At 40.3% G+C, this 20,709-nt stretch overlaps 1 protein-coding gene across 3 annotated transcripts in view; it reads right to left on the reverse strand.

The window, feature by feature from the left end:
• NCALD (neurocalcin delta) overlaps nt 1-20,709 on the reverse strand; it is a 410,740-nt gene that overhangs the window by 277,556 nt on the left and 112,475 nt on the right. For all 3 annotated transcript variants that reach the window (XM_081266720.1, XM_081266719.1, XM_081266721.1), the window contains exon 2: nt 11,689-11,738. The gene's annotated coding sequence lies outside the window, so the exon portion shown is untranslated. The remainder of the gene's footprint in view (nt 1-11,688; nt 11,739-20,709) is intronic.

Raw genomic sequence — 20,709 nt, forward strand, 5'->3', positions numbered from 1 at the left:
TCAAACTTACATCTCTAAATGGTTTCTAACTTAAGAGTGTCTTCCTGTTAGTGGAAGCAATGGCGTGAGATCTCACCATATGAAAACACCTCTAGAGATTCACCAAGTAGGAGGAGCCATCCTCGGGTGTGTTTCCTTCATGGAAAAATAGAAGAATCTCTCCATCCATGTTAAACACAAAAGCAAATGCTGAAGGATCCTGTAATATTTCATTTTAGAAAGGGGAAAGTTAACCTTCCATCAGGGCAGTGGCCACCGTGAGACATGAGGTTTCCAGGGGACCCTGCTGCCTGAACAGGAGGCCCCAGGGAGTCCTGGGTACTTTGAGCCCACGTGGGAATGTGGAACACTCTTTCTTTAAGCCAAGGGCAAAGCTCCTCCCTGCTGACTGGGGACCACTGCTCTGCCAAGCAGATCTCCTGCAGGCTGTGAACCTCGTAAGAGTTGCCAGGAGCACACCAAATGTTGCCCGATTCTCCTACCAATGTAATAATATCTGACAAAAGGCTGATTGGACAGCACACAGTGTCATTTCCTCTAATTAAGGAACTCTCAAGAAAAACTGAAATAGCCATGAAGCACTGTCAGCAGAGCAATCAGCGCCCACAATTAGCTGTCAACTCCAACTCCTGGGCTGAGCATTTGTGGGGAGCCGGGCCAGTTGTTATGAGTTTCCAAATCAGCACTGCAGCAGGAGTCAAAGATGACAAGGACAGAGAGAGGGGCCAGAGACTGCTGCACACCAATGGCGCCTGCATCAACCTCCTCTGGTGAGGGGACCGGCAGGGTGCATCACTGCAGAAGCTGCTGCCGGGTCCTGTGAGTGCGTTTGATTGCTTGTTGTTGTGAGGCAATGCAGAGATCTAATGAAGAACACTACAGCTAGCTTCTCCAGCAGCTGGATATCTGCTGGCTGCAGCCCAGGCTGTTATATGTCCTCAGTGACCTTTTCCTGAACAATTCCACCCATTCTTTAAAATCTATAAGCTGCTCCTGCCCTTCTCCTTTATGTGAGCTTCAACACACATGAACTCTCCCTTTCTTAGCTTCCCTATTACCATCTATAGCACAAGGGCATTACTAGCAGGAGTTGAGAAGATAGATAAAGCAACAAACAGAACACGATTGTCACAATATATAATAATATATAACAATTAGCAAATGATACCCTCACACATGCATACTAAAGAATTATTAAGAGGAACATCATTTTTCCTTCCCAACATTTCTGCCTGGGCACATGAAACAAAACTGTCTCCTGGAAACTGTTGGAAGGTGATTTCTCCCTGTCACTAAATCCTTTCACCCCCAAAGGAGTGACTTTTTGAATTGTTGAGATTGAGTATGGTTAAGTGCATAGAGGTCTGGTCACCCTTCCTTTTGTTTCTGCATTTTTTTTTTCCCATGAAGAAGATTTTGGCAATAAAAGCAATGGAGAGCTCAACTATGGTAGAAACTCTTCATAATTTTAGCTTATTCTCCGACCCAGGATCCCTGGTCACAGAGCTAACCTGTGGCCCCCTGTTGGCCCGGCATCTGCATTTGGTTCTCCATTGACAGCAAACCTAACCCTGACTGCTCTGCTGCAGGAATCTGCCCAATTTAAAGGCCCAATGACCAGTCTCCCCTGTAGATCAAGGTGACCACTGAGATTAAAGCAGAAGTCATTGGCCAGGATAGACAAGTCTTTACTGAACACACAAACAAAAAGCATGACCTCATGCCCTTCTCTGGTTATTTGCTTGGAACACATATGTGATGGTCACAAAGTCAACAAGATACTTTAAAACAATTTAATGATATTTCCAGAAAACTTGACTTCCTGTCTCTTGCTAAATGGGGAAGAGGGATGTGTTTAAAAGACCTGAGTCTAAAAGGAAAAGGAAAGCAGAGGCTAGCTAATCCTACCTTGTGGCCAGCATTTTTATGGAACCAAAGGAAAGAGAACAGCTTAAGAACTGGGATAGATGTAAAATTAACCTTCACCAAAAGTTGAGAAAACTATCCTTTGAGCAGCCCCCTCCCATCATTCCAACACATAATGCTTAAAGTTGGGAAGATTAAAAACTTGAGGGATCTTGGCAAGAACCTGGATAGAAGAAGGGGTTCTCTTGTTAGGACCCTGTGGGCTTGGTTTAAAAGCATGAAAAGCAGCTTCATTCAAGAACCTGTTTTTTGAGCAGACACCAAGATGGAGAGAGAGAGAGACCTGCCTCAGGAGGCAGACTGCATAGGCGTCTTAGTCTGTTGGGATTGCTATAAAAAAAATACCACAGAGTTAGTGGCTTATAAACAACAAACACTTATTTCTCATGGTTCTGGAGATAAAGGTGCTAAAAGCTTCAGTGTTTGATGAGGGGGTCTTTTCCTAGTGCATAAACAGTCCTTGCTATGTACTCACACAGTAGGTAAGGCACACAAGTTCCCTCAGTCTTCTTTTTTAATTTTTTTAGCACTTTTTAAAAAATGTTTTTATTAGTGCATCCTAATTATACATTATAGTGGGTTTCATTTTGACATAATCATATGTGCATAGAATATAATTTGCTCCATTTCAGTCCCCACATAGCACTTTAAAAAATACTAGATTGATTTCCTTTGCAATTAATGGTTTCCTAGCAGGTGAAAACTCAAGACAATAAACCTTTTAAAGTATACAATGTGAGAATATTAAAGAGATCCATTAACGTCGAGAACTTTTGAGCAGCTGAGGAAGACAACCTGAGCCGCCTTTACTTATGGTGAGATACTCTAGGTTTCTCATCGCAGGGAGCCTGCTGCATTGTGGGTAATTTCCCTTAGAATTTCCTCAGGCTGCAGGTGAGGTGGCACAGGCCTGTAATCTCAGCAGCTCAGGAGGCTGAGGCAGGAGGTTCACGAGTTCAAAGCCAGCCTCAGCAATAGCAAGGTGCTAAGCAACTCAGTGAGACCCTGTCGCTAAATAAAATACAAAATAGGGCTGGGGATGTGGCTCAATAGCCAAGTGCCCCTGAGTTTAATCCACAGTACAAAAAGAATGCCCCAGGCTTCTTTTAAGGGGCATGAATTCCATTCGTGACAGCTCCACCCAATTATCTAATCACCTCACAAAGACCCTCACCTCTTAATATCATCACTTTGGGGTTTCAACATGTGCATTGGGAGTTGGGGAGTTGGCCAGACATTCAAATCCTAACCACAGGTCTAGAAATCCTTTTAAGAGGAAACACCAGGAAAATCACTGCTAGAAGAGTCAAGGTTTTAGAATGCTAGGAACACAAAGCTCAAGGAGGAAATTAAAAAAAAAAAAGCTTTAAATATTCATAACCATGGTAATTGTTCAATTAAACTAAGTTGAATAATTTAGCTACAAAATGCATTTAAATTCATTAATTTTGTGCCTTGTACCTCAGGGTATCCTTAGAGTTATCTTCACAATATTTTGATAGGAAGAATTTTAATCTCATTATTTAAAGTAGAGTTGGCTACAAAAAAAAAATTGAAACCATGATTATATAAAACATTGCTTCTCAACCATTCAAGTGCGTATGGATCACTCTTATCAATCTTGTTAAAGTGCAAATTCAGATTCATCAGGTCTGAGCTGGGGCCCCTGATTCTGCTCTGAGCGGATGCTGATGCCATTGAACCCAAGTGTACACAAAAGTAACCAAAATAGTTCTGGCATCATATGAAAGTATAAATTACTGGGACAGGGGCAGACTTCATGGATTAGCTATGCCTTTTATTCAGCAGTGGAGTCAATCCGTCAGGCATCGGATGGGCTCACTTTCTGGGTAGAAAATGGCCCAATCACAGAAGAGGTATAGGTTTATATAGGTTACACACTGGGAGATTAACTGACCATTGAAGACTTTAGCAGAACATATCAGTTGGGGCATTCAGAAAACATGTTATAAGAATCTGAAATTTATTTTAACTGGGCAGAGTTTTTTTTTTTTTAAGAGAGAGAGAGAGAGAGAATTTTAATATTTATTTTTTAGTTCTCAGTGGACACAACATCTTTGTTGGTGTGTGGTGCTGAGGATCGAACCTGGGCCACACGAATGCCAGGCGAGCGCGCTACCGCTTGAGGCACATCCCCAGCCCTGGGCAGTTATTATAGGACAAGGAAAGAGAGTCCATTGCACTGTCACTGGGAAAGGATGTATTAGGAAAGGATTGATGTTATCAGTGCTTCACTGCTTCCTCCCTCCCTCTTCCCAGGCCACTGTTTTGGGGGGTTGTCATTTCCATTCACCAAGACCACCACTGGAGTAACAGTAACATCAAAGGTTAAATACATCCAAGCTGGAAGTCGAGGGAACCACTCCTGAGATGGCAGGGAACCAGGAGGATCTGCCGGAATTAGTGATACACTCCTTAGTTCCACAGACCTCAGTAGTCCTCTTTCTGATCCTTTATTTCACACTCCTCTTCTGGGCACTTCTCCAGGACACCTGTTCTGCTGTCTCCTTGTCTTTTTCATCTCCTTCTCCTGAAGGCAGTTCTGTCAGGGAGAAGCAAGTCTTCCTCTGTCCCTCACCCCAGACCTCACATTAAGATATTCTATATTGTTCAATTCCTGCCACTGAGGCCTGTATCACCATTATGCACAACTATAACGCACCAATTAAAAATATGAAAAAAAAAATTGCCAGGAGCCGTGGCACATGCCTGTAATCCCAGCAGTTTGGGAGGCTGAGGCAGGAGAATTGTGAGTTCAAAGCCAGTCTCAGCAAAAAGCAAGGCATCAATTCAGTGAGATTCTGTCTCTAAATAAAATACAAAATAGGGCCGGGGGTGTGGCTCAGTGGCCAAGTGCCCTGAGCCCAATCCTCAGTAACCCTAACCCCTCAAAAAAAAAAAAAAAAAGAAAAGAAAAGAAAAGAAAGAAAAAAAAATGTATATATAAGAAAAAAGAAGGAAAAAAAGAAAAGTCAAATATAGCCAACCCAAGAAAAGAATAACATTTTAATCCTCTCTGTTTTCCTACTAAGTTTTGGATTATGGTTTTCTGCTTTCTTTTGGTTCAGCTTTTATTCATTTCTGACTGGCAATTTTATTTGCACCAAAACTTACATCAGTGACTCTCAAAATGATGCAACACTGTTTGGCATCCACTTATACTGTAGAAAAGCACCAAGAATATCAGTCTCATCCTAACAACAAGAAAAAGCTACATAATCAACAAAATCATAACTTGTATTGAGCCCTTCAGAAAGCAAGGCCTCAAGGCAACCAGGGGAACTAACTTGCAAATAGTGATATGCCTCTCCAAGAGGAAACAGGACACATACACTGTCACTTCTGGCAGGACATAGTAGGAAGAGGTGGCCATCATAAATGCAGACATGAAAAAACAGCTAAAATTTGAATGAGTTTTTAAAGGACAAGTGTGGGCTAGCAAGGCAATGTAGAATCCCTGGGAGCCTCAGAGTATGAATTCAATCTCTCTCTCTCTCTCTCTCTCTCTCTCTCTCAAGCTTTTTTTTTTTTTTTTTTTTTTGTCCACCTGTCTGCAGTGGGTGCTCATGAGAAAGATAAGGGCAGGGTTAGGGACTGGAGAATGCTTCCTTTAGTGGGACACAGGCAAGAAATTCTATCAATTTTTCATAATTTTATTTCAAATTAATCCACAGGCTTCAACCACTGGACAAGGAGCAGAAAACCTCCCCAATTCCCATGTCAGAGCAAAGATCCTTTGGTTCTTGGAAAGGGACAGAAGCAATACCCTGCCATCTGCCCCAAGGAAGAACAAGAAACTCTCAGGTCCAGAATCCTGCACTGACACAAACAGGAAGTCTGCTCTCACTGAGAGAGGGGCAGGAAACTCTCTCTCACCCAAGATACCCCACAGATACAAGGCAGAGATTGACCACTATAAAGAGCAGGAAGCTGACAAAGCTCAGCCCCCAAGGCCCAGATATAAAAGGCCTAAGACTGAGGTTAACCAGAAGAACTGAGAAACCATCTTCACAGCTTTGCACTGAGCAATGACCAAGAGCAATCTACTGCTAAGAGATGAGTACAAACACAGAGAAAGATCACGTCTGCGGAGCAGGTGTGGAAGATCATCTGGAAGCAGGTGTGGAGCAGGTGTGGAAGATCATCTGGAAGCTGAGGATGGAGCTAGAACACTGACTGTTATACCAAACAAAACTCAGCATACGGCAACTCACTGGAGAAATCTGAAGTCTTGTACACTTCAGTTAACTACAGAAATTAGAAGCACAACCCCACCCAAACTCACTACTAACCAATAACATTGTCAAACACCAACAAGATTGACTCAGCCTCTGTCAACAGCCTTACATAAGGAGAGATATATTCATTATTTAATTTATTAACCAGTATTCAATGAAGATAGAGCCTACAGAATGGGAGAAAATCTTTGCCACCTGCACCTCATATACAGCATTAATCTCTAGGATATATAAAGAACTCAAAAAACTGTAACACCAAAAAAACAAATAACCCAATCAATAAATGAGCAAAGGTGCTGAACAGACACTTCACAGAAGAAGTAATAGGATAGATCAACAAATATATGAAAAATGTTCAACATTTCTAGCAATTAGAGAAATGTAAATTAAAACTACACCAAGATTCCGTTTCATTCTAGTCAGAATGGCAATTATTAAGAATTCAAGTAACAATAAATGTTGGTGAGGTTTTGGGGGAAAAGGTACACTCATACATTGCTGGTGGGAATGCAATGGTGCAGCCACTCTGAAAAGCAGTATGGAAAATTTGGAATGGAACCACCATTTGACCCAGTTATCCTACTCCTCAGTATATACCCTTAAAATCAGTATACTATAGTGATGCTTCCACATCAATGTTTATAGCAGCTCAATTCACAATAGTTAAGCTATAAAACCAACCTAGGTGCCTTTCAATAGATGAATAGATAAAGAAAATGTGGCACTTATACACAATGGAATATTACTCAGCCAGAAAGAAGAATGAAATTATGGCATTTACCAAGAAATGGATGGAACCAAGGCTATCCTGCTAAGTGAAATAAGCCAATTCCAAAAAACCAAAGGCCAAATGTTCTTTCTGATATGCAGATACTTACTCACAATAGGTGGGTAGGGTAGGAGAAGAGTGGAGGTTCCCCAGATTTAACAGCTGAATAGAGGGAGGATAGGAATGGGAAAGATTTTAGAATGAACCAGACATAACTTTCCTATATTCATATATGAATACATGAGTAGTGTAACTCCATATCATGTTCAATCACAAGTTATACTTCATGTATATATGATATGTCAAAATACATTCTGCTGTCATGTATAACTAAAAATAACAATTTTTTTTAAAACCAGTGTTCTTCTATAAACACTGCCTGACATTTAATTAAAATTACAAGATACTCAAAAAACAAGGAAAATAAAAAACAACTCATTGTCAAGATCAAGCAATCAACAGAACTGAATAGAGAGATGTCCCAGATATTGAAAGAATTGAGACTTTAAAATATCTATGATTAACATGTTAAAGACTCTCACAGAGAAAAAAAAATGATAAATTGCAAGAAAAGATGAAGAGTCTCAGTAGACAGAGGAAAACTATAGGAAAGAATCAAATATAAATTCTAGAAGTAAAAAGGCAATATTGGAAGTGAAGAATTTCTTTGACAGTCTGATCAGTAGACAGGAACAGTTAAGAAAGGAGTCAGTAAACTGAAAGACAGTCAATAGAAATTTTCCCAACTGAAATCCAAAGGGAAAGGAGAATTTAAAGAGAGAGAGAGAGAGAGAGAGAGAGAGAGAGCTGTTAGTATAGGACCAGGCTGTACATAGTGATATACGCATGTTATTAGAGTTCCAAAGGAAGGAGAGAAAGAGAGAGGTGAAAAGTGATTAAAAGAGGAAAAGGACAGGTTTTTTTTTAGCATGTAGTACTAGAAAATTTAGTCATTCATATAACATGAGTAACTAAATGATTCATATAACAGGAATAATGAGAACTTTGACCTTTCCTCAGACAAGATACAAACTTACCTCAAAAATGAACCAAATAACTGTACAACTTAACAGGGTAAAATTTCTAAAATTTCAGCAGCATATGAAAACTTTAGTTCCCCCTTAGCCTCTCTTGCACTTGGAATTATGAGTCTTTGTAATTTTAGCAATAAGAATTAGTTTTTAATGTTATCCCATTATAGTTTCAATTTTACACAAAATGGTGTTGAGCATCTTGGGGAAATGTTTTTTCAAATCATGCACCTGTTTTTAAAATTAAATGCCTTCATATTAGGAAACTACTATGGGGTGTATTTTGTATACAAACCCTTTATCAAATATGTGTACAATTTCTAAAATAAATAAAATCTTTATATCCTTGGTTTAGCAAGAATTTCTTAGGACACAAAACTATTCCTCCATAAAAGAAAAAAACTATAAATTGAACTTCATCAAATTTTTTAGATTACTGCTCTTTGAATAACACTTGTTATAACATGAACAAACAAGTTGGAGACTGAGAAAAGATATTTGCAAAGCACATATTTAATAAAGGGTTTGTATACAAAATACATCCCGTAGTAGCTTCATAATATGAAGATGTATAATTTTAAAAACAGGTGAATGATTTGAAAAAAACACTTCCCCAAGATGCTCAACACCATTTTATGTAAAATTGGAACTACAATGGGATAACATTGCAAACTAATTCTAATTTCTAAAATTACAAAGACTCTTAATTCCAAGGTCTAGAGAGTCTGTGGAGGAACCAAAGCTTTCATATACTGCTGATTGGAATGTAAAATGTCATGGTCACTATGAGAACAGTTTTGGGGATATTTTTTAAATAATGTTAATTAAACATGTCCTCACTACAGTTCCAACGTGATGCAATAAATCCACTCCTAGTAAAGGGCTGATTGGAAGAAGAGGTGTGTCTGTTTCTGAGTTTCAGAGAAATGCATGTCCGCACAGAGGCCTGTTCATGAATATTTATAGCAGCTTTCTCCACAGTAGCCAAACTCTGTTAGTAACCCAAACATTTATTAATTGGTGAAGGGATAAGTGAACCATGGTTCATCACACAATAGAATTGTACTCAAGAATAAAGGAACAAACTACTGGTATTTACTACAACATGGATGAATCTCAACAAATGTATGCCAAGTGGAAGAAGTTGAAATGAAAAACTATGTACTACACAATTCCACTTATATATTCTGGGGACAAAAAAGGAAAAAATGGAGGGACAAATCAGCTGAAGCTAGGGAGAATGGATTGAGCACTAAGGACCACTCTTTGGGGTGTTGGGCATAATCTACATCTTCACTGTGGTGGGAGTTGCACCACTGTATATATTTGTTGAAACTTTCCAAATCTTGTCTTTTAAGAGAGTAAATTTTACTGGGTCTTAATTAAAACTCAGAAAAACTCACCAAAATAAATGAATATGATAAATAGTGCCTTGGCAAAAGAATGGACTTGGTTCACTAGCTACCCACATAGAAAAAAAAATTAAATCTCAACTCTCTATCTCAGACTATGTATAATGAAATAGAGTCTACATGAATTATAGATTAAAATGTAAGGGTAAAATAACAAAGCTTTCAGAAGAAAGCATAAAATATCTTTGTGATCTTGGAATAAGGCCAAGATTTCTTAATCTAACTACAAAGGAAAAAATTGATCCTTGACACTATTTTAAAGGAATTTTCATTCCTTAGAAATAGAGTAAAAAGGGAAATCAAAAAAAGAGAAGATATTTGCACTGTGTGTGTGTGTGTGTGTGTGTGTGTGTGTGTCCTAGTCCTACCAAGGCCTTATGTCCAGAATACATGTCATTTAAAATGTCTATAATAAAAAATATAATTTAATAAGAAAGGCAACTCAATTTTTTCACATTTTTTAAAACATTTGAAAGTGCTTTTCACAAGATATCCAGTAGTCAATTCATCTATGAAAAGATTCGCAGCCACATTAGTCTATAAGGAAATGCAAATTAAAAATTGAATGTTACGATACAAAATACCCACAGGAAGCATTTCAATGAAAATAAATAAATAAATAAAAACAGAAAATATCTTGTATTGGAAAGAACATGGAGAAATTAGAACACTCATGTACTCCTGGTTGGAGTATAAATTTTGAAACTGATCCAACCATCTCAGAAAACTGATAGTATCTTCTAAAGCAGACCATGGATCCTAAGTCCCAGAAACTCCCCTCTTGCACATGTAGCCAAAAAACATGCACCTGTAATCAAAAGTGTAACAACAAAACTGACTAGAGAAAAAATACCAAAAAAGTCATAAACTCAATCCATAGGTGAGAATATCAGATCCAGTTTTACTGTCAAGTTCCACCATACATTCAAATAGCAAGTAATTCCAATATTTTAAAAATCAATTCTGATAAGGAAAATACTAGAAAGAAATTTTTTATTCAATCTCACTTGCTGCAGTCTGGCTGGGCACAATTCAGGAGCCACTTGTCAAAAGAAACTAACTTTATTTTTAGAACTACAAACGCCAAACAAAACAGCTCCTCAGGAAAAAACCCTCAGAGCCCAACTGCCACCACCGGCTTCCCCAAGCCTCTCACCCCCACACAAACCTCACCACCTCCCACAATCCTCCTGCTCTTGAGGCTGATTGGCTGGTCGCGTGGGCGGAGCCAAATAAGTCCCCTAATGAGCAGCTCCGTGGAGGAGCCAATCAGCTAGATGTTGCTGGGGCCGCTGTGAGCCAATCATCAGCTGGCAGTCTGAAGGGCGGGGAAACAGCCCAGTGAACATCACGCAGAGGAGCCAATCAGCTAGATGTTGCTGGGGCCGCTGTGAGCCAATCATCAGCTGGCAGCTGGAAGTTTGCTGGCAGCTGGAAGTTTGCTGGGGCCCCTTTGGCTGTGGCTCTCAACACTCACTTATGAATACAGTTTAGCAAACTACATATAAACATATAGCTAAATATAGAAAAATATGACCAAGTTGGTTTTATCTCAGCATTGCAAGTTAGATTCATTTTTTTAAAAAAATCCTTAAATATAAAAAAAAATCACACTTAACAGATGAAAGAATATAAGTCATTTGGTCATCCCAGTAAATACAGAAAAACATTTAACAAAATTTAGTAAACTAGGAATAAAAGAGAAACTTCTTATTTTCATACCAGCAATTATATCCAGGGATGCTTTACCACTGAGCCACATCCCCAGCCCCTTTTAACTTTTATTTTGAGACAGGATCTTGCTAAGTTGCTTAGGTCCTCTCTAAATTGCTGAGGCTGGCCTTGAACTTACAATCCTCCTGTCTCAGCTTCTAGAACCACTGGGATCATAGGTGTGAGCCACCACCCCCAGCAAAGAGAAACTTCTTAATCTGATATAGAATGTTTATCAAAATTCCTCCATCAAATGAGTGTACCATCATTAATTTATTACACTTTGGCTAGTGTTGAATATTTGGATTCCCTTTCTTCTTATTTTGTTGAATATTTAGATTCCCTTTCTTTTTATTTTGTTGTTATAATTTAGGGTGGAATGAATATCTTTGTGCGTGTTCATCAAATTGCCTAACTTCTTAATGCCTCTGATTCCTCACGGATAGGATACACCTAACACAGCAACTAACTCATATGGGTATGAAAAGGGTTAAATATAACATTACATTTAGGTCTTAGGGAGGCAGGAAAAAAAAAGTATGGCTTATAAATCTGAAAAACACTTTTTCTGTATTTACCTGGTGGCAGATCTCCCACAGCACACCAAAGGCTCAAGTCAGATGTCACTCTGTCAAAAACAAAGAAAATCATTATTTTAGATTATCAGGAACTAAGGATATACTTACTATCTGAAGACCGCAACCAGTGGTGGGACTGTCACCTGCTCTAGGATTCCTGGGCATCATCTGACACTTTCTTCCATCCCATCCTCTAGCCCTCTAATTCGTGGAGTGTGGTCCTCATCTGCCTGGGATCTACAGCACTTCATTTTTGCCACAGCCTGGGTGATAATTCTAAAACTTGAGTAGGACACTCTTCTCCTGAAACCCCTTCCACAGTTTCCTCTGACCCCTTCCATGAAGGACAGACTCCTTGCCATGGTTAGAGGGCCCTGCCTCCACTTCATGCCCTTGTCGTTCATTCCTGTACCACTCTGGGTTCCTGCTGCTCCAGTGGTCCTTGAGCTCCCTACTCCTGCACCTCCCTGCTGTCGCATGCACTTCTCACTCTGACAGCCCTGTCCTTCCGGCTTCCCAAATCCCTTCCACCACCGGGCTCACTCCCATGCATCCTTCTGATTTCCACCTAAGAGTCCAGCTGCTGCCCTTGACTGTTGGACTCCCTGTGAACACGCCCAGAAGGCTGTACTTTTCCTTCTGTAACACCATACCTGCAAAGCGTTTACTCTCTGGTCTCCCCTGTGACAAAGAATCATCTCTGTTCTCAGCTGTACCCTCCATGCCTAGCCCAGCAGTAGTCTCCCAGAAGACACTGAAGTCCTCATTGAGTAAATCCGTAGCTTTCCAACTCATCGTTTGATTCATACTGACAATTTCATAGGTGTCTCACTTCAATACCATATCAATTGTTATGATTCGCTGATCAGAAGCAATGTATTATATATTCAAAGAAGAAAATGGCAGCACATTGAAATGTGATAGAAGGCTAAGACGATATTTTTAATGCTATACTTGTTATTGCTTTTTTTACACATGGTGTTTTATTTTGTCTATAAAATGGAAAATATGAAAATATAAGTGAAATAAATTGGGTAGGTATTTCCATTTAAATTGGTGTCCACACAGTATTGTCCTCTGTGCTACCAAGAGTATAAGTGGTATGGCATTTCTTATAAGAAGGCTCAAGGATTGTCTTTGGGACTTTTTCCTAAGTTTATGACATCTTTGAACAAGTATTGATGTTGGCAAGAAAATCTTAGTAATGTGTGTCAACAATTTGATTTCAGCCTAAGACCCACATTTCTTTCTCAGTCATCCTATGCATCACTGACAGAAACCATCGGGGGCTTTACTTCATACAAACAGAACAGTAATTTCACATAAGGACAGGCACTGCTACTACAGAGACTCTACAGAGACCTTTGCAAAGTTAACAAAAGAAGAATGCAAGTTCCCTCCCCCACCCCCCACACACAGACCATATTCACTCACATGTGGTTAGAGGCATGACCACAAATTTTTATTCCTCACATATTGGGTGGGGGACAAATCAGCTCACATTCCTGTAGCTAAGCCCTGGCCCCCGTGCTTCCTATCCAGAGGAAGAAGGCATTTCTGACTTCCCACTACCCAATGGAGGACAGCAGTCTCCCTGAGGAGTCTCTCCTAACTATTTTTTTGTCCTATTAAAAATGTTTAAAGGCACAGTTTTTTGATGAATTTAAGTTTCTCACAAACCTATCATCACATTAGAACAGGAAGCCATAGTGCCAGAAGTTTCCTAATCCTCAATCCAGCATTTCAAGACCTCATGGGCTTGGTTTTAAAGACTGAAAAGTGGTTTAAAAATAAGGAGTAAAAGGAGAAAAGCCAATAGACCTCTCTGTGACTCTGTTTCCTCATTCGTAAAATGGACATATAGGACTGGATGATGTATTAGTTCAGGGTGGCAGCAGGAAAGAGATGATATACTCATGAGTGAACTTTAATGACGGGAACTATTTAGAAGGAATGAGTAAGGTTAAGGAAATCACCATGGGGTGGTGACATGGGTGCCCACCATGGGCCAAATCAAAACAGAAACCAAAGGACAGAGAGGCCCATTGGTGTAGTTCAAGGAGATAAGCCTCCCAGGACCCAGAACAGTGTGGGAAGGAACAGATTGGGTTTGAAAGAATGAACAGAGAACATGCAACCCAAGGAGTCCCTGGGCTGTCCTGGAGCTCCGATTCCCTGTGAGTGTTCTGATGCAGAATCCAGCTTTGGTTACAATTCACAATAGCCAAACCATGGACCAGCCCAGTTCTCCACCGATGGATAAAAGGATAAAGAATATGTGGAATAGATACACAATGAGGTTTTATTCAGCCACAAAGCAAAATGAAAGTATGTCACTTGCAAGAAGATGGATAAAACTTGAGAATATTCTGTTAAGTAAAATAAGCCAAGCTCAGAAGGTCAAGGGTTGTAGGTTTTTTCTAAATGTGGAAGCTAGAGGGAAAAAAGAAAAATAAAGGTGGGGAGGAGGGAATCTCATGAAAATCAAAGGGAAATCAGGAGAACGGAGGTAAGGCAGGGGGAGGAGGAGGGCAAGGGGGAGTGCTGGGGAGTGATACCAGCAATATATATACCTGCACTCACACCCAGGCCAGAATGATTATTCCATGTTAAAAAGCAGGAGTTATGGAGTGCTCATTCCTAGGACCAACAGAGGTATGAGAGTCTTAATTTAAAGAATCAAGAGGATCCTATTGAAAGTCCATATTGTTATACTATGTGCATGAACTAATACGTAACAATACATCCCACCATTTTGAACAACTATAATACACCAATAAAATATAGGGAAAAAAGAATTAAGCTTTGCTGTGGCAAGAAGAAATTTCTGAATATTTATTCCCAAGATTTGAGCAACATCCACCAGGATACAGCTCCTTATTGAGTGTGCTTAGGTCAGAGAGCAGCTCTCACTCGCTGCTCTCGGAAACAGCTCCCACCTGTTCACTCAACAGTCCCTGCTTTGCTTTAACGGAGCTCTTACAAATGTGGGATTCTGTTGGATTCTGTTGATCCAGAAGTGGATCAGTCTGTGTTTGCTGCCTTAGAAAAAAAGTTTCCAGCAGAAGTGAGGAGGGGAAAGGCTTTTGACTGTAAGCCAGGCCCTTAATGGGTCAGAGAATGGACATCACAAAGACCTGGAGAAGTACTCACCATCCCTGCACTCATACCCAGGCCAGAATGATTATCCCGTGTTAAATTAAAGCATGGACCTCATTGACATTTCAGTTCCTAAGAAAAGAATTCCCGAATCCTTTCTTATCAATCCAAGAGAGTTAATGGTAAGCACCACGTGGGTCATTTCCTCATCTCACAACACCTTTTAAAATCTCCCATTCTCTCCCTTAACTGGGACAGTCCTCCAAGTATCACGTGCCCACCATGGGCCAGGAGTTATGGTGTGCTCATTCCTAGGACCAACAGAGGTATGAGAGTCTTAATTTAAAGAATCAAGAGGATCCTATTGAAAGTCCATTTGAATCCACTGCTGCTTCTCAGGAAACTTCTATCATCCCCCACCCTAAAATCCCAGCTGTGGTGCTGGCCAGTTTCTAGCATCTCCTGACTTGGAGAGAAGGTGCCCTGCTCCAGAGCACGTGGGGTTTTGCCAAGCTCAGCCATTAGAGAGATGTCATGCTGTGCTGTGAGAGTGCTCTTAGAATAAAGGGGAATCACACTGGGCTAGAACGAAAACCCATTTGGAAAGAAACAAAAATAAGTTTTCAGAGAAAAGCATGTGTTTGCTTCCTTCCAATAAGCCAAATTATTTCCAAGAGGCTTTATCAAGTGAAGGAAGACTCTTAACTTCTGATAAACAACACAATAAATGGAGGAGAGAGGCTGCCATCCCCACTATTCTGAAAAGGGAGTCCATCTGGGGCAGAGAGGTCAGTATTGAGCCAGCTAGATGACCGTGGCCACACTGCTTCACCTCTCCTTCCAGATAAGAAAAATCCCAACTGCAAAAGTGCTAGAGATGCCGGGCACAGAGGTGCACACCTATAATCTCAGTGGCTCAGGAGGCTAAGGCAGGAGGATTGCAAGTTCAAAGCCAGCCTCAGCAACTTAATAAGGTGCTAAGCAACTCAGTGAGACCCTGTCTCTAAATAAAATACAAAATAAGGCTGGGGATGTGGCTCAATCCCCAGTAACTCCCCCAGGGGGGGGAAAAAACAGCCAAAAAAAAAAAAAAAAAAAAAAAGATAATTACCAAGGTCCCTTCCAGCCCTAAGAATAAATGACTTTCAAGCTGGGAAAGGGATTTTCAAATTCAGAATCCAAGGATTTGACCTTGAAAAATGAAGTTAAAAAAGAAGAACTGCCGTGAACAGCCAACAAGGTTCTGGGCTGACAAGAGGAAAAGGAAGCACAGTGCAGATCTTGTCCTCCTGGTGTCTCAACACAGCCTTGGTGCATCTCCGCTCAGAATGGGCTATTGCATGCATCTCAAGAACGCCCTTCCATAAAAGGGATCCTCCCGTGTGGCTCCTCTGTAACATGACACAGAGCAGTTCTGCCGCCGCAGCTTCACTCCGCTCCGGACTCAACTTTGGATGAAACTATCCCAACTGCGTGATCCGTCAAGTGTAAAGTCTAATCTTTGTTGCTTTTTTTGCCAGAGTCCTTAGAAAGAAGAAAGCCAGATGTTGAACTTGTCTGTTTCATGGGAAACTGGGAAGCAAACAGAACACAGCAAGGCCAATTGTAATATTTTACAGTTTTTGAAAAGCCACCATCTAAACATACCAGAAATAACAAATTTTCAAAACTGACAAAGTCGAATGTCTCTTGAACACCAAAAAAAAAAAAAAAAGCCTGTTATGAATAATTCTGAATAAAGCAATCTGTCAGTTGTAAAATGCAAGTACTTCTTTATAAATAGTTTGCGTGCTTCCAACTCTCTCAATAAATACCATGTTAACATATGAAAAATATTCAGAGAGAACTCCATCAACTTCAGAAAACATTAACTTACCAGTTACTTCCGTAACATCAGGCTGGCTCTCCCAGAAGCCCTTAGCACTTACCATCCCTTGCCCAAACCTGCCCCTCCTCTACCTACTGCTTTCCCTTCATCACAGAAGCCAAGAGCCTGGGCATCCTAAAATCTTCCTCCTCGTCATCTCACCAATAACCAGCTCCCTTAGATCATGTCTACTGAACATCTTGGTCTCCTCTTCTTCTTGTTGCCACTGCATTAGGTCAAGCCTTCATCCTCTATTTACTAAAAAATTTCAAATCTTCCAGCCTTCCATGTCTTCAATGAATTTACCCAGACTTGTGATTTATCTTTCTCAAATATGCATTTGACATGTCACCCTGCTTATAGCCACTCTTCAAAGTCTCCCTATTGCTTGTAGAAAGAACTCCAAATTCAGCATGGAGAGCTTCCTCACGCCCCATGCTCCAGCTTATGAAATTGCTTACAGTTTTCCAATTATTGTGATATTCAGGTCTTCCTGTCCTAACCAACCAACTCCTCCCCATTACACCTGCAAAAGGATCCATCTTTTAATTTTCCTTCTGTCAAGATAAAAACTCCTTCTCCTGGGTCCTTTGTGAGCTGTCCCTTGTCTCTCTTCACCTGACACCATCCTCCTCCTCCACTGCTCATCTCCAGCTGGCCCAGCACTCTGTAGGTTCCGCTTCCCTCCTGAGCAAAGTCATTCCTGAACTGAGGAGGCCCCTTCCCAACTATCTTCACTGACCTGACTTGAACTCATTCTTTAAAGAAACTTTGGGATTCAATGTGACTCCCTCAGAGAGACCTTCTCAGAAGTATTTCTCTCCAAAAGGAAACAGTGGCTCTGTCGCCCACTATTCTTTTCCTCTGCTATATTTATCACAACTGATGGCTGTATATTGATGACCACGGTTATTATTTCAGAGCTCATCACCCTCGATGGACACTCACCTCTGTGGAATACACCTACCACTTAACACAAGTTTTTAAATCAATGAATGGCAGCTCCAGTCCCCTTTCTCCATGGATAGTTTTCTGCTAACTCTTACCAAGCAGGCAGAAGAGCCACTGTCCACCTTGCACCTCAGCTGTGCCCTAGACAGACTTATGCACCTATGATATCTCCTGCAGCTCCCATGTCATTCTTACTAGACTTTGACCTTCATGTAGACAAAAACCAAATTATGTCTCTGAAGCATATGGATCCTTAAGGTATAACAAAAGGGGTGCAGAAGAAGACATATTTCTATAAGTGTTAGTTTTTTTATAGGTAGCAGCAGCATAATTGTGTACCTGGACTTCCATTCTAGATGTTTTTATTTTTTTAATCAAATAACAAATATGAACCTACTATGCTTATTTGCTTATGGGACAATTCTAGCTGGAATAGGGGAAAGGGAACAATTATATTACTTTGGGTACTGGGTACCCTTTCTATGCCAGTGGTCCGTCCTCAAAATCTAGCACAGCACCTACATATTATAGGTGCTCAATAAAAGTTTGATGAATGAATGAATAAAGGAGCTAACAAAAATAAATAATAGGAGCTGGGGTTGTGGCTCACTGGTGGAGCACTTGCCTTGAACATATGTGGCACTTGGTTCGATTCTCAGCACCACGTAATTAATAAATAAATAAATAAATAAATAAATAAATAAATAAATAGATGTTTCTTATCCTCAAAGAATTTACCACTTAAAGAAATAACAGCAGACAGATCAAAATTTTTGAAATCATTATGTATGTCTTCTTATATTAGATTGAACCAAATGAATTTGTTGCTTCTGTAGCACAGTTTCATCTGGGCGCATCTAATATTTATGTGCAGCAGGAGACATGCATACATTTTTCCATTGTGTTTACTGTAAGTTTTAGCCGTTTGCAAGATAATTTGCAGTACAAACAACCTGAGTATATAACCAGGACCAACTTTAAACTTGGGACATTATTCTGGCTTAAGCCTATTGCCATGTAACAATTACTGGTATTTCACTATTATAATCATATTCTTTATAAATATTTTACCATCTCAAGTGTTCCAATTTGGATGATAAAACTCTGTGAGCTGCTAAAATCCTCTTAAGATTTCCTAAGACTTCAGAGAAGAGCCATAAGAAAGCTCTGTTTCTCTATGGACAGATGTTTTCTCTTTTGAAGGGAAAGGAGTGCACATGGTCAGACTAACTGCTGGCTATCCTTGGGGCCTAGACATCCCATGGTGGGGGTCACACTCAGGGAGCCACAGACCAAAAGGAACTAATAAGTAATCATAATCTTTTCTGGCTCCCAATGCGCACCAAAGAGGATCTGATACACAACCCACAACTGTGCTTCTTATAAGCTCCTTCTACTTCTTACCAAGACTCACAAGTCTTCCAGCAGCTGGGTTGAGAGAGGGGCATGCAGAGGAGGAGCAGTGGCCTTTGTAAAGCCTCAGGATCACCATCTGGCCTCCTTTCCCTCCAACCCCACTCCATTCCTTTAATGCATCTCCAGTCGCCTCATGGTTGATTATAAAAATCAGGGCACAAATAAGGCAAAGATCCACTCTCTTTGAGGGATAGGGGAGGAGGAAGAAGCCCAGTAGGTGAAAGCAGAATTATTGGAGTAGAGAGAGGGAAAGTATTTCAAATATTACATATTAACGTGTCACTGCCTCCACCTCCAGCACATAACGCATCATGACACATTAAAAACAAACAAAGGGGCTGGAGCTGGGGCTCAGAGGGAGAGCGCTTGCCTAGTATGCATGAGGCACTGGGTTCAATCCTCAGCACCACATAAAAATAAAATAAGGGTATTGTGTCTACCTATAACTAAAAATAAACAATTAAAAAACCAAACAAACAAAAACAAAGAAATGTGCTAGATCAAAAGAGATTTAAGAGCTCTAATAGATCCAATGGAATCTGGATCCAAAAAAACTTTTTGAGAAAATTTGAAAAAGGGACTATACTTCAGATGATTTTTAGGAACTAGTTAGGGGTAAAGTCTCATGATGTCCCCCCAGCTCCACTCAAGTGTTTCGGGAAGAGATTGTGAATGTTTGTGGGTTAATCTTCCTTAAACATAAGCTTAAACCTGTGGGTTCATATGTGGAGTGGATAAAAAAGAAAACAAACACAGTAATAGGAAGGAGTTGTGACTGTATTATTCTGTCAACTCAGTGAAGGGGCTGTGATTCTTACTATCCTGTCAACTCTTCTGTAAAATGATTTTTTTAATAAAAAAGAATTTTAAAATAAACAAATAAAGTCCCTTCTACACATGTACTAAATATTCTGCACAGTACTCAAGTAGACTCCTTTGAAGTGCTAACTGCACTAACCATGGGTGGGAAGAGTCCTCCAGTGGGGACGGATTGTTTGTTAAACCCTCAGGGAACCCAACCTTCCCAAGAGAAATGAAGAGCTTCTGGGTAGTGCCATTAGGAAAACGGTCTCTGAGAAGAATCAAGACTACTCTCTTCAAGTTATTTCCTGAGAACAGACAAAGTGGTCCCTGCCCCAGAAAAAGGCTTTCTCTTTTCTGCTAATTCCTTAGCTCTCCACATGAGTTAAATCACTCCTTTTGCCAAACGACCAGAGATTCAGACATGACTACGATGGAGCTCCGATCCTCCATCTGCTTATTCCAAAAGTGACCATGTAATTTACTGTCCACATCAGGATACATGTGAAAGTGAAGGGGATTGTTAAGCAGACAGGATGCTGGGACAACAGGTATAACTGCAACTGTCCCAGGAAAATTGGAATTGTTTCAAGAAAATTGGGACATAGAGTCATCCTGTTTATACCCCATGAGTGGGTCACAAGTACATAAATGAAAGCAACAACTGTTAACCATGTAACAAAATAACACAACTCGACTGTCATGAGCAAATTGCTTGGATTTCAAAGAAGTGATAAAGTAATTGTTTGGGAAAAATCAGGAAGATCTTCATGGAGGAGGGGGAATCGCAATTGATCTTAATGATATTTCTACAGGTAGAGATGAAAGGGAAGGTCATCCCAGATGGAAGGAATTCTGTGAGACAATACCCAGGTAGGAAAGAATGG

Source organism: Spermophilus citellus (genome assembly GCF_964194105.1).
Source record: "Spermophilus citellus genome assembly, chromosome: 14".
Taxonomy (NCBI): Eukaryota; Metazoa; Chordata; class Mammalia; order Rodentia; family Sciuridae; genus Spermophilus; species Spermophilus citellus.